This window comes from Triturus cristatus, chromosome 12, assembly GCF_964204655.1.
Source record: "Triturus cristatus chromosome 12, aTriCri1.1, whole genome shotgun sequence".
Lineage (NCBI taxonomy): Eukaryota > Metazoa > Chordata > Amphibia > Caudata > Salamandridae > Triturus > Triturus cristatus.
Genome location: NC_140595.1, coordinates 296205386 through 296218048, shown reverse-complemented (window position 1 = coordinate 296218048; position 12663 = coordinate 296205386). Strand labels below are relative to the sequence as shown.

The window sequence follows — 12663 nt, the reverse complement described above, 5'->3', positions numbered from 1 at the left end:
GAAGGTAATAACGTATCCTGCCTCCTACAGGGTGACTGTACTGTTGAGGGCAAACTAAAGTGGTTTGGAAACAGAAGGGCTTTGGATTGCACAGGATACTGCATCAATCAAGGTCATGTTGGATTCAATTCAGAGTCAGGCAAAATAATTGGATCCTTCTCAACATGGCAGGAACTGGCGTGGATGTTGGGACGTAATTGAAGTCAGGATGGGCGCCAGCACAGATGTTGGGGAGGATCCCGCAGTGGGGTCAGGAGGCACAGAAAGTACCGAGGATGGATCCACCGAAAGTAATTGGACTTGAGGCCTCAATGGATCCCTGGGCCGAAGGTACGCCAGAGGAAGCTCGAAGAGTGGCGAATATCAGCAACATGGCTTCTTTGAAAGCGTCTATCTGCTGTGACATTGCCAATAGGCCTGAGAATTCAGGGTGCAATAGGATATGTTGGGGAATTGGTTCCTTGGTAGGAGGTGAGTGACACCTTGAAGTCTGCATTCTCGTCAAGAGTGGCGGGACGGGGAAGAAACACGTTTTGTTTTGTTAGGTTTGTTGTTCGACTTCAACTTACCCGAGAACTTTGAATGTGAGTAAACATTTTTGCTCGAACAGACTCAAGAGCGGGAGCAGTCTGCGCCCTCTATTTAGACTGTGAGCAGGACTTGCATGTCTTCCTTTGATGCTCAGTGACTTAGAGTTTGCCTGGGTTCATCCCGGCGCAGTCCTCAAGAGTCGTGCAACGAAACTGAACATCAAAGCCATACCTTGTGGGGATGTCACAGAAATATGTTTGTGAGAGTCCATACAAGGATAAACCCAGTCGTTTTAGGTGGGGCTATGTTGCCTTGCACACTGGAAAAGAATGGCATCAAAAAGATCGTCAAAGTTGAGGAAAATGTTTGGGAGCGAGTTCCGGATCAGCATCCGAAGGTGCAGAAAGAAAGGGACTGATGCCAGTACACAAGGGTTGCGCTTATATGTGGCTTCAATGTCACTGCTGTGGTGGGACAAAGCCGTCATGAAGCCACCTACCTAGTGACGTGCAGGAACACTACTCTGAAAAATGTACAGATCCAGCCTGGCGCCTGGGTGTATTCACAAGATGAGGAACCTGCAGTTAGAAGGGTCCATCAGAACAATATTTCTCAATGTCTGTCCAGTTATTCTGTCCACACTTTGGCAGAGGGTTAGAGCTGCAATCCAACAGGTAGGTATATACCAGTGCAGCGTAGGTATTTCACAGAGCCGGATGTGATTCAATCCTAGCAATGTATGGCTTCAATCAGCCGTAAGCAGGTGCAGCATTAAATAGCACTGTTGTACAGTCTCCTAGCTGCAGGCTACTGAGGTGGGGAGAGAAGCACCAGGCACAGTTCGAGGGATACAGATGCAAACGGCGGATGAACTCGTTCCACACCTGCCTCCGCCCTCTCAACAGAGAAAGGCTCATAGAGTGACCGCAGGTGGTGTAGCATTTGGGTTCCACGCAGTCGAAAATGTCACTTGAATAAAAAGGTGTGGTGATAGACAGCACAGACATCAGCATCACTTCAAGAAAGAGAGAAGGTAAAGAAGGGAGCCAGAATAAGGCCCCATGTGGACATAAGCATTTGGTTGAAGAAGGCACACAGCAATGTAAGGCAATGGCACCTACGCCTCACACGGTCATCACTGCAGCTCACAAGGAGGGCGGCGGTTGGCTGCACAGCTATAGCAGCTCACCAGTCTCAAACCTCCTCAAGGCACACTTGTGGAGAGTTAGACCCGAGCTCTGGGCTGAAGAAGGCAAGTCCTCAACGCAGAGCAGTTTACCTCTGTCTTCTGCCAGTGCAGCAGAAACAGCAGCAAAGTATTTTCCTCAGTCCTGGGGGTACTAGCAAATAATTATGCCTTTGGTCCTCACCTTTCCCTACACAGGTGTGTAAATAAAACAAGAATACTAGATAGGCAGCTTTGGTTCCAGTAGAGTGGCTTTGGGTCCTGCGCTTTATCACACTTTCCACCTCTTTTTGAGGCCTCAAAGCGCTTTGCAGACATGAGGTGAATGGTTCTGCGATGCAGGGATGATAGAAGAGGGCTGGTAGTCTTGTACTTACTAGTGTTGGATATTCCTGTTTTGAAGGATGCCCAGAAAGTGTATGCCACTACATGTAAGCTCACTTTACGCATGCAGTAGGAAGCAAAGTGTGAGGATAGGTACATAAGCAGCATATACAAATGTGTCAGGGTTGTGGTCTTAGGGGGGCACTAGTCCCCGTTATGGGTTTTTAGGGCTCTTCGGAATTGAAAATGAGGATTGGTGAAGCTGCATTTATTTAGCAGTTTGTTCCATAATTTGCATGTCTGTACTGAGAAGCTGGTTCCTCCTAAATAAAATCAAAAGTGTGACATGCTCACTGCAGGATATGTCCAAACAAAATAACACCGGACAGTCTCCACTGTTCGGTGTTACTGTGGACATATTCTACAATGAGGATGTCACACTTTTGATTTTATTGATAGGAGGGACACTCTCGTAATGTGGATGTCCAACGAAAATAATGAATAAAATTATATAGGAACAGTTTTGATCTGGGTGACCATACCAAGTGAACTTTCAGGATTGTATACAGATATTATCAGGATCGATTGGGTCGACTTTTTGATGTGCAACAACCTGAAATCCTGATGAAGTCCTTACGGACGAAACATGTTGGCTGGGCTGACTGATCTAAAGCTTTAAAGAAAAATAAAGGAAGAACTCACAAAACAAATACATGACTCTGTTGTAATAATATTTATTTAATTAATTTATTTATTTATCTCACTTGTAAAGCGCTCTGTCACCTAGCAGGCATCCTGGCGCTGACATTAAGAGTGCACAATTTGTGGGTATACCCCGGGAGCTGACAACAAATCTAGACTTTGGGGAACAGCCAAGTTTTTAATCTCTTCCTAAAGGGGAGAAGATCCCTAACTTGTCTCAATTCCAGTGGAAGCTCATTCCGTAATCTGGCAGCTGATACACCAATGCGGTTTCTAACGAATTGGTATTGACAGGAAGTTATACCACTGACATTGCTTTTTGTAATATCCCTAAATCAAGATTGATATATTTGAAATATAAGCACTTCTGTTCTAATTTCCTTCTTAACCAAATTGCTGCTACTGACTAGCATTTTAGTGACACCATTGCAATTTGTCTTCATTCAAGTAATCCTTGATGATAATCTACAAATCCACTATGTTAAATGCTACTATATTTTAAGCAATGTTGCTGGCCTGGAGTACATTAAAATGCACCAAGTACCAGTTTTCTCCAAAAGTCATTGAGGGCACCCCATGCCCAGGATTACATGTAAACCATAAAATGCTTGATTAGTGTTACTGGTCCAAACTGTTTTAAACTTTAAGCCATTCTTGATCCCAACATCTTCCAATGTGAACTCCTAATCTAGTATGATTCTTTGGAAAAAACCCTCTACGTTTTGATTTAGATGTTCGAAAAAATTTGAGGAGAGAACAAGGATGGTCCCTGGCCGTCTCGGTCAGAGGTCGCACAGCCATAGGTGCCCTGACTCTACCCCTGATGGCCTACCTAGCCAACAGAGTCAAATGCACCATAGCACCTACCAGTCCTCCTACGCCCTGCTGCACAACTACAAATTGCTCCCCTGTCCCATGTTTTTAATGGTCGTCTAATGCAGTCTATGCTCTGGTTTTGCTCCCTTCTGGAGTCCCCACTACCCAGGGTCTGCTTGTGCCTCACCCCAATATTCCTGGTACCCCACTGCCCCCAGGGTCTTGAGCATCCCCACTCTCAACTCCCGGATGTTTTTGTTGTTGTTGCTGTTTTATAGAGCACAAACTCAACCCGAAGGTTTTGGAGCACTTTACATGAGCACCAGTTACATTACACAAGGTCACTTTAATATTTTTTAGGCATGGTGGAGATTATAGGGTGACCACCTGGCATGGAGGCACATTCTGGACAGTGACTTTAAAAATTCAGGACAAAGGGTCAAAATTCAGGACGAAAGGTCAATTTTACAGACACATCAAAGTAGGTCAAACGATAAAATGAAAGTAAGTAAATAGGCAGCTGACACAAGTAGAAGTCCAAATAGGCTTATGTTCTTTCACTTGAATAATACATAGCAGTACTGAGCAAACATTCACATTTAAATGGACTCATTTAAAGATTAAAAACTAGCACACATGCATGCTAAGCATAATTTGACAACCGACATAAGGGACAATTGTAACACGATATTGCCCCTTCACCATGACTGATAGGTACTTGAAGCAGTGCTCTGTTGATGAATGAGAACTTCCAGCTCATGGGCAGTAGTTTTACTACTATTAGAGGCAGGAAGGGAGTAAAATGTTGAGTAAGTGTATACATAACATTTGAGGGGGTAGTGCATATGTGTGTGTATTTCATTGTGATTGTCTCTTACAAAACTAGTGTAGGATGTCAGTTAACCTCACCACAATGCTATTTGCTCTACCTCTGCATCCATCAGCCTGGACTGAGTCTCGGCTAGTCGCTTCAAGGCCATGTACAAGCACTAGCAAAGACAACAGGTTTGACGTGAACATGTAGGTGCTGACAAAAGCGAAACAAAAGTCTGCTGCAGTTCAAGAGAATTAAAACAGGATTACTTTGTGTTAGCAGTGGAAGGATGAGATGAGTAATATGTAATGATAGTGTATGAGTTGTAACATAGTCCCTCATGCATTAGAAAGGAAGCAGTGTGATACACCCAGTCAATAAAAAGAAGGTAGGACTAAAATACTCCTGCGGTCAAATCGAAGATACAATGAACAATGTCTTGAATCAATAGCTGAATGTTCCTGAGGCAAAGAAACAACTGGCTGATGACGGCTGAATCAATTGCAAGTCAAATCTAAAAGAAATGACTAAGTTGCAGAAGAGGAACACATACAAGAAATTTAAAAAAATCCCACACTTGTACATTTCAATAATGCACGGTGTCATGTACCACGACTAATGGCGTAAGGCACCAGCCCACACAGCACTATCACAGAACAGTCCACAGCCACCCTCAGCACAGCTATAACCTTAAGCACCGTGCACCGCCACCCTCAGCACAACTATAACTTTAAGCACAGTGCACAGCCACCCTCAGCACAGCTATAACCTTAAGCACCGTCACCCTCAGCACAATTATCACCTTAGGAACAGTCCACAGCCACCCTCAGCACAGCTATAACCTTAAGCACAGTCCACAGCCACCCTCAACACAACTATAAGCTTAAGCACAGTCCACATTCACCCTCAGCACAACTATAATCTTAAGCACAGCCAGCCTCAGCACAACTATAACCTTAAGCACAATGGACCCCCACCCTCTGAACAGTGGGTGTACCAAACCATCTGGCAAAGTGCACCAACACCCACTGTGTAGTCCCCCCCCCCATGCCATAGTGCACCATCAAACACAGCACAATGTACTACTACAACAACATAGGGCACCATCACCTTAAGAACATAGAACTCCACCCTTCGTTACAATCCACCATCACCGTCAGAGCAGTGAACCCCAGTCTGTGCCACTGTTCACCACACACCCAAGCCACTGTGAGCCATCTGACACTGCAAACACTTCCTGTCCGACAGCCTAGTTTTCCCCAGGTATGAAGCACCGGTTCAGCCAATGAATATGAAACGCACTATTGCTCCATCCTCCGGTATATCCATCCGTACACCCAGCAAGATCATCCATCTACACTTCTTAATCCATCCAAGCACCCATTGTCCATCTATCTATCCATCCATGCACCCATCGTCCATCCATCTATCCATCCAAGCACCCATTGTCCATCCATCTATCCATCCAAGCACCCATGGTTCATTCATCTATCCATCTACCCAGCAAGATTTATTTATCCATCCACGCACCCATCGTCCATCCATCCATCCATTCACGCACCCATCGTCCATCCATCTATCCATCCACGCACCCATCATCCATCCACGCACCCATCGTCCATCCATCTATCCATCCACCCAGCAATACCCATCTATCCATCCATGTACTGTCGTCCATCCATCTATCTGTTCCAAGAACCCATTGTCCATCCATCTATCCCTCCACCCAGCAAGATCCCTCTATCCATCCATGCACCCAGCAGGATCCATCTATCCATCCACGGACCCAGCAAGATCCATCTATCCATCCAAGCACCCAGCAAGATCCCTCTATCTAGCCACGCACCCATCCATCCAAGCACCCATCGTCCATCCAAGCACCCAGCAAGATTCATCTATCCATCCAAGCACCCATTATCCATTCATCTATCCATCCAAGCACCCATTGTCTATCCATCTATCCATTCAAGCACCCATTGTCTATCCATCCAAGCACCCATTGTCCATCCATCTATCCATACAAGCACCCATTGTTCATCCAAGCACCCATTGTCCATCCACCAAACACCTTTCGTCCATCCAAGCACAGCTTGTCCATCCAAGCACACCTTATCCATCCAAGCACACCTTATCCACCCAAGCACACCTTATCCACCCAAGCACACCTTGTCCATCCATCTTCTCAACCAAGCACCCATTTTCCATCCAAGCACCCATTGTCCATCCCAGCACACATTGTCCATCCAAGTACCCATTGTCCATCCAAGTACCCATTGTCCATCCAAGCACCCATTGTCTATCAAGCTACCATCCATGCACCCAGAAAGATTCATCTATCCATCCAAGCACCCATTGTTCATTTATCTATCAATCCATGCACCCAGCAAGAGTCGACTACCCATCCAAACACCCATCATCCACCCATCTATCCAAGCACCCACCGTCCATCCATCTATCCAAGCACCCATTGTCCATCCATCTATCAATTGTCCGTCCATCTATCCATCCATCAAAGCACCCATTGTCCATCCACCTACCATCCATGCACCCATCAAGATCCATCTATCCACTCAAGCACCCATCGTCCATTCATCTATCCATCCAAGCACTCATCGTCCATCCATCCCTCATCCACTCATCAAGATCATCCATTTACACTTCTTAATCCACCCATCGTCCATACATCTATCCATACACCCAGCAAGATCCATCTATATACCCATTGTCTATCTATCCAGCCACTCACCAAGATCGATTCTTCTACCCTGATTTATCCAGCACCCACCCACCCATCCATCTATCCATTCTCCCACCAAAAGCTATCCATTCACCCATATGTATTTATTTTCCCATCCAAGCACTTATCCTGTCCATCTATCCACAGAAACACTCATGTCCATCCATTCATCTATCGATTGATTAATTCATCCTCCTGACCAATGCAACCATCTATTCAGCCATCCTCCTCATTCATCAATCAATCCACCTACTCAACAATCCATCCCTCTTTTCGGCTATCCATTCATCAATCTGTACACCCACCTTTTTTAAACAGTTATAACTGAAACATCAAGATGCTCAAGTTACATGAAAACGTGCTATGTAATAAAAATAATCTCACTGCCATACTATAAGAGAGGAAATCAGTAAAACAAGAATCAAATCAAAACCAGAATAATAAAAGCTGGAAACAAAAGCAGTACAAGCAATAGGCTAGAGATGTTCAAATGCCCTACAATGTTATTGTGTTCTTTTAAAAACATGCCTCTCACATTCAGTACTCAATATCCTATGAGGCTGCGCTGGAAGCCAGGTCTGATGTCTGCATCGTGTCTTCCAGTTGAGTAGCATCACATATAGCTATAAAATGTAACAGTGTTGAAATTAAAGGACAAACGCTGTCCGATATCAGATCAATAGCGGCCACCAGACATCAGGGTGAAATTACGTAGAGTTCATGTAAACTGCAGACAGGTGGCCAACCCTCGGATATTATGTGATTGGTTTACAAACCACGGGATGTTGAGCCGCCTCCGCGACTCAAATCGGTCTGCCCAGTCGGCATCTCCGACCAATAACGCCACACCCCCCTTGGGTTCGGCGCGTGCCCCAGGCTCTGCGCGTGCCCGCTCCCTAGAGTCTGCTGTCTAAGTAAGTAAGGCAGGCTGGGGCTGCCACCAAAGCAGCTTACCCCCCACCTCGGAATCTGGTGCCCCGGCCCGGTGTCCCGTCTCCTCCAGACCCCCTCGGTACCCCTCCCCTTCTGCTCGCTCCCAGGCACTGCTGCCCTCCTCTCCACGAACTTTTCCCGTCACCAACGTCTATAGCCCCTGTGTCTCTTCTGCCCCCCAGATTCCGTTGCCAGGGTCATACCCAGTGTCCCTCCAAGCCCCGGTGCCTCAAGGCTGCTTTCTGTGACGTTCAGCAGCTTAACGTCTCCTCGGGCAGCATAACTTTTACAGAACAAGTTAGTGAATCGACAGTTCCAAGCTGTCCCAATTCTGCCCTCACAAGCAAAGCGAGCTATCCGGGACAGGAAGTCGGAGTTCCTCTTCCTGTCCGGGGCTTACCTGAGAGGGGATCCCCGGGGATGGATGGAAGCAGACGGCGAGCTCGTGCGGCTGCTGGGAGCGCTGAGGGGAGCTCCACCCGGAGGCAGGTCACAGGACTTCCCACTCACTCGGAGGGGTGGGCCCAGGGGTGGGGCAACCCAAATCGTGTCCCATTCTCAGACCGTGCTCTGCTCACCGCAACAGCACCGAGGACAAACATGTACCCCCGAGGAGCTACAACAAAATAACCACAGCACATGCACAGAGGTCAGTAAACACCCAACACTGATCTCCAGCCAGGCGTGCAACACCCATTGGACTCACAGGGCTTAAGCCTCCCCCCCCCCCCCGTCGTGTATGGCAGCCCGGGATGAGACAGTTTCCCGGCGCACACACAGCCGCACCGAGCACTTCACAGGTCTTTAAAAGACCATTTGCGTGTTAATGAGGCCTCGCTGTTGTTTCACCCCTTCTAAGAGCCCCTGCAGCACCACTCTGCCTATGGCTTAAAAGATTCAGCCCCCCCCCCCCCCCCCGAAAAATTCTTAGCCCCCCCCCCCCCGAAATTTGCCTCTAGTTGCGCCTCTGTCTCCAGTTGGCCTTGACTACATCAACAACAAACGGCTCACCTGCTCCATTTTTTCTCTGCATTCTGGTGTTTGTGGTCATATTTGTAGTGGGACAAATGAAATCACAAGAACAGTAATGGAAACAAGCATTGGCATAGCCAATGCAGTAGCTGTCCGTAGAGGGAGTTCGGTGGGGCGGGGGAGGGGCAGGGTGGGGAAATGTAAACACCGGAATATGGATGAACGGAGGTAAGAACACATTTAAATTAATAAAACGAATTCCTTTGCGCGCGCTGCATCGCAAAATGCGATGCAGCGCACGCAACGAATTTCCCCACCCTGCCCCTCCCCGCCTCACCGCCCCACGGAACTCCCTCCACGGACCGCTACTGCCAATAGGTCTTGCCTTTGGGACCTTATAAGTATTTAGCCATGCAACATTTGATGTTATTGCACCAAGGATATTGTGCTGCATAACTAAATACTTATAAGGTCCCAAAAGCGAGACCTATTGGCTATGCCAATGCTTGTTTAAGGGGACCTCGAAACGGGTCTCTATCGGGCTCTGTTTTGTGCGCTGGCACAGACGGTCCGTGTTTTTTCCAGACTGCAGTGACAGCAGTCTGCTGTCACTGCAGTCCGGAAAAAAGTACCAGGGCACAAAACAAGAGCACAATAGAGACCCGTTTCGAGACAGCAGGCATATCGATGTACCCTGCTCACACTACTCACAAGTGGAGAAGTTACGGCATGACGTCATGCCAGGTAAGTGTTGTAGGGGGAAGGGAAATCCTTTAAAGAGTCATCTTCTCTCTGGATTTCCCTTCTCTTTTTGAAACTAAGGAGCAGCAACATTGTCGTGGTGTCACCAGGGCTTTAAGTGAAAGCTTTTTCAATATTTTATACAAGCCATAGTTGCTGCTTATTTATCTTATGCAACTTACAAACATTGACAAAGCCAATAGTCCTGACTTATAGGTATGATGTTACTTGTTGTATCATATCTGGATGCAATGACAGTAAGAACAAAATACAAGTTCGGCGGCACACTATACTAAACACAGATTTTTAAAGTACTGTTTTTAAGCCACGCTCTTAATTACATTGGCCACTCCCCCTTGAGAGACCCCCCCAGTTTTTTCAGCCCACTTAAAGCCCTGGCTAGTGCCTTTAGCATGGGTGGGACTGTGAACGGCCACCACAACTACGCACAAGGTGGAAGGCTTGGGTCCAGATTATTGCAGCTCGCAGAGCAACATTCAAGTGGGGATGCCGTTGGCTAGCGGGCGAGGTTCCAAGCAGTAATAAAGCACTGGATCTGCTCGACATTCCGAGCTGCATGGCATAAAATAGAGATTCAGGTTCCCGGGTTCGCCAAGGGGCGGGGATCGGCGCTGTAGGGTTGCAGCAATCAGAGGGGCAAGCATGGCGCCTCGCGGTGCACCGGCGGGCAAGTGCAGGCAGGTGCTGGGGTTGTGCACAAGCTGATTCACGGCAGCTAAGATGCAAGCGCTGACCTGGGGACAATCGCGTTATAATACGGCAGCGTTTATGCCAATGAAGGAAATAATGCTAGTTCTTCACGCTGACGGCCATTTAAACAGTTTACATTGATTGGTTTCGCGCACCAGTCCGGTATGGCAACTTCGCGAGCTTACCCGCAGCGCGTGGTCTGAATTTCATGTTCCAAAGATGTTTAGATTTTAAATATATTAACATTGTTTTGGTTTCATGCACGAGTCCCGAGTCCGTCAGCGCGGACTGTTTCTTGATAAATTAGGACTGCACAATGAATATTGCATGTTTTCAGGTTTGCGAACTACATATTCTTGATCATAAGGGAAATGCAGTGTATTTGCGGATGGAAGGGTATTTATTTAACAGAGGCAGGACAAACTGTTGGGCTGTTCGAATGTTAATTCGGTCTAATGTATCATTCCTTCCGTGGGCATTTAGGCCACCAGATGGCGTTCCTCCACTGTTCCTTCGACAAAATGATTCTTTATAATTAATATATTGCACATTGTTTTAGAAGGGTTGAGGACCACGAACGGTGTAAGTGTCAATGCAGTCATTTCTCCACTGTTTTATTTTAAGGTCAGAAAGAGCACACTGAAAGGCCACGGCGCTACTCCAGCGTCTCTCGAGGATGACTAATGAATATCACGTGTTTGTGTTCCAGGGGGGGCCACTTGCGGAATGTCAGCAGGTTCATGCTTTCTTGTCCGGGACTGACTCGCCGTGTTACACCACCGTGCAGTGGTAATTCTAGCCGCATGGCAATATAATGAACAATTCTGTCTGCTGTAGGTGTTATCCGGTGCTAGAGTAGCACAACGCAATGGCTAACTAGGCTGTTTTATTTTTAAGATATCGCGTAAGAAGCAACAACGCACAGCACAGAAATCGTACAAACAGTGGAAGACTTAAGCAACAAGCATTGGCCGTGTGGCCGTGAAAGTGACGCGGCCGTCAAATTATTATTATTATTATTATATTTAAGCTTATAAAGCGCGCAGCTACCCGGAGGTTTCCCGGCGCTAGAGACCAAAAAAAAAAAATGAGGGGAAGACAGATTGATGGCTAGAGTGACATTATTGGTTAAATAACCAGGTCTTAACTTCTTTACGAAATTTGAGATGATAAGGTTCTGTGCGGAGAGATAAAGGAAGAGAGTTCCAGAGGGATGGTGCCAGGACGGAGAAGGAGCGACCTGTATCCTGAAAGTGATCGCGGGCTGTAAGGGTGCCTGCGAGCGATGCACTTAATGAGCCATGACGAGAGAGGAAAGCCAGATGGTGCCTCTGCTCGTAACTGTGCGCATAACAGCACGCTCTAGACCACACAAAAAGCTGTGGTCGGCTTTTTAAAACCCACTCACTAAATGTCTCGCCAGGGCAGCGGATGCGCTGGCTCAGGCGAGACCTATAAAAGACGAATTGACCAAACCATTAGGTTTGTTTTTTGCACAGTGCATGAAAACAGAGGCACATAATATTTTCTGATACATGCAAAGCCAGAGCAGATATACATACCTGTATGTCGTGTCCTGCTGGACACGTTCTAGTGTTCAGCCTTGTGCTGTAACCCCACTTAACACCCACCCATCACAGGCGTCACCGGTCAGGTGGCCCTGCTAATAAAAGGGCCCGGGCGCACGTGCCCTGGGCCAGTTGCCAGTACCCTACACACTATGTCTGTCTGCTTTATTTCCTAAGTATGTGGGCCTAGCACCCACAACGGCAATGAGCAGGTCGATCCCCGCCTGAGCGGTCGACGGCTTGGTGCTTTTCTCATGAGGGAAGAAGAATAGCTCCTGTACAGGGCATCCCCAACATCTGCTGCCTGCTACGTGGGCTGAGAAAGGGGAAGAAGCGTCGCACTATCACCGTGCTTGAGGCAGTTCAGCACCGCCGACCCCACTGAAAGAGGCAAACAGCACCCACTGCTACAAAGTGCCTGTGTGGGCCAAGAGATGGTGCTGACATTGAAGCGGCCACAAGGCAACAGGTAAGAGGCTCACGGATCAGTCCTGGCATCGCTCCGACCCACCCTCTCACTAGTTGGAGCTGGCAAGAGCAATGCACTCAGGCCCTTGTACTGGAAGTGCTGGGGGCAGTTATCTCACTGGGAAAACACAGCACGGGAGAGGAAAGAGCATTGTGTGCC

General features: G+C 47.4%; 1 protein-coding gene across 6 annotated transcripts in view; it reads right to left on the bottom strand.

Moving 5' to 3' along the window:
- CCDC102A (coiled-coil domain containing 102A) overlaps positions 1 to 12663 on the bottom strand; it is an 820703-nt gene that overhangs the window by 317279 nt on the left and 490761 nt on the right. The window contains exon 1 of one of the 6 annotated variants that reach the window (XM_085636973.1): positions 8444 to 8596. The exons of 4 other annotated variants lie outside the window; for them this stretch is intronic. The gene's annotated coding sequence lies outside the window, so the exon portion shown is untranslated. Of the gene's footprint in view, positions 1 to 8443; positions 8597 to 12663 lie in introns of those variants that run through there. One more of the 6 variants, XM_085636979.1, reaches the window with a different exon arrangement.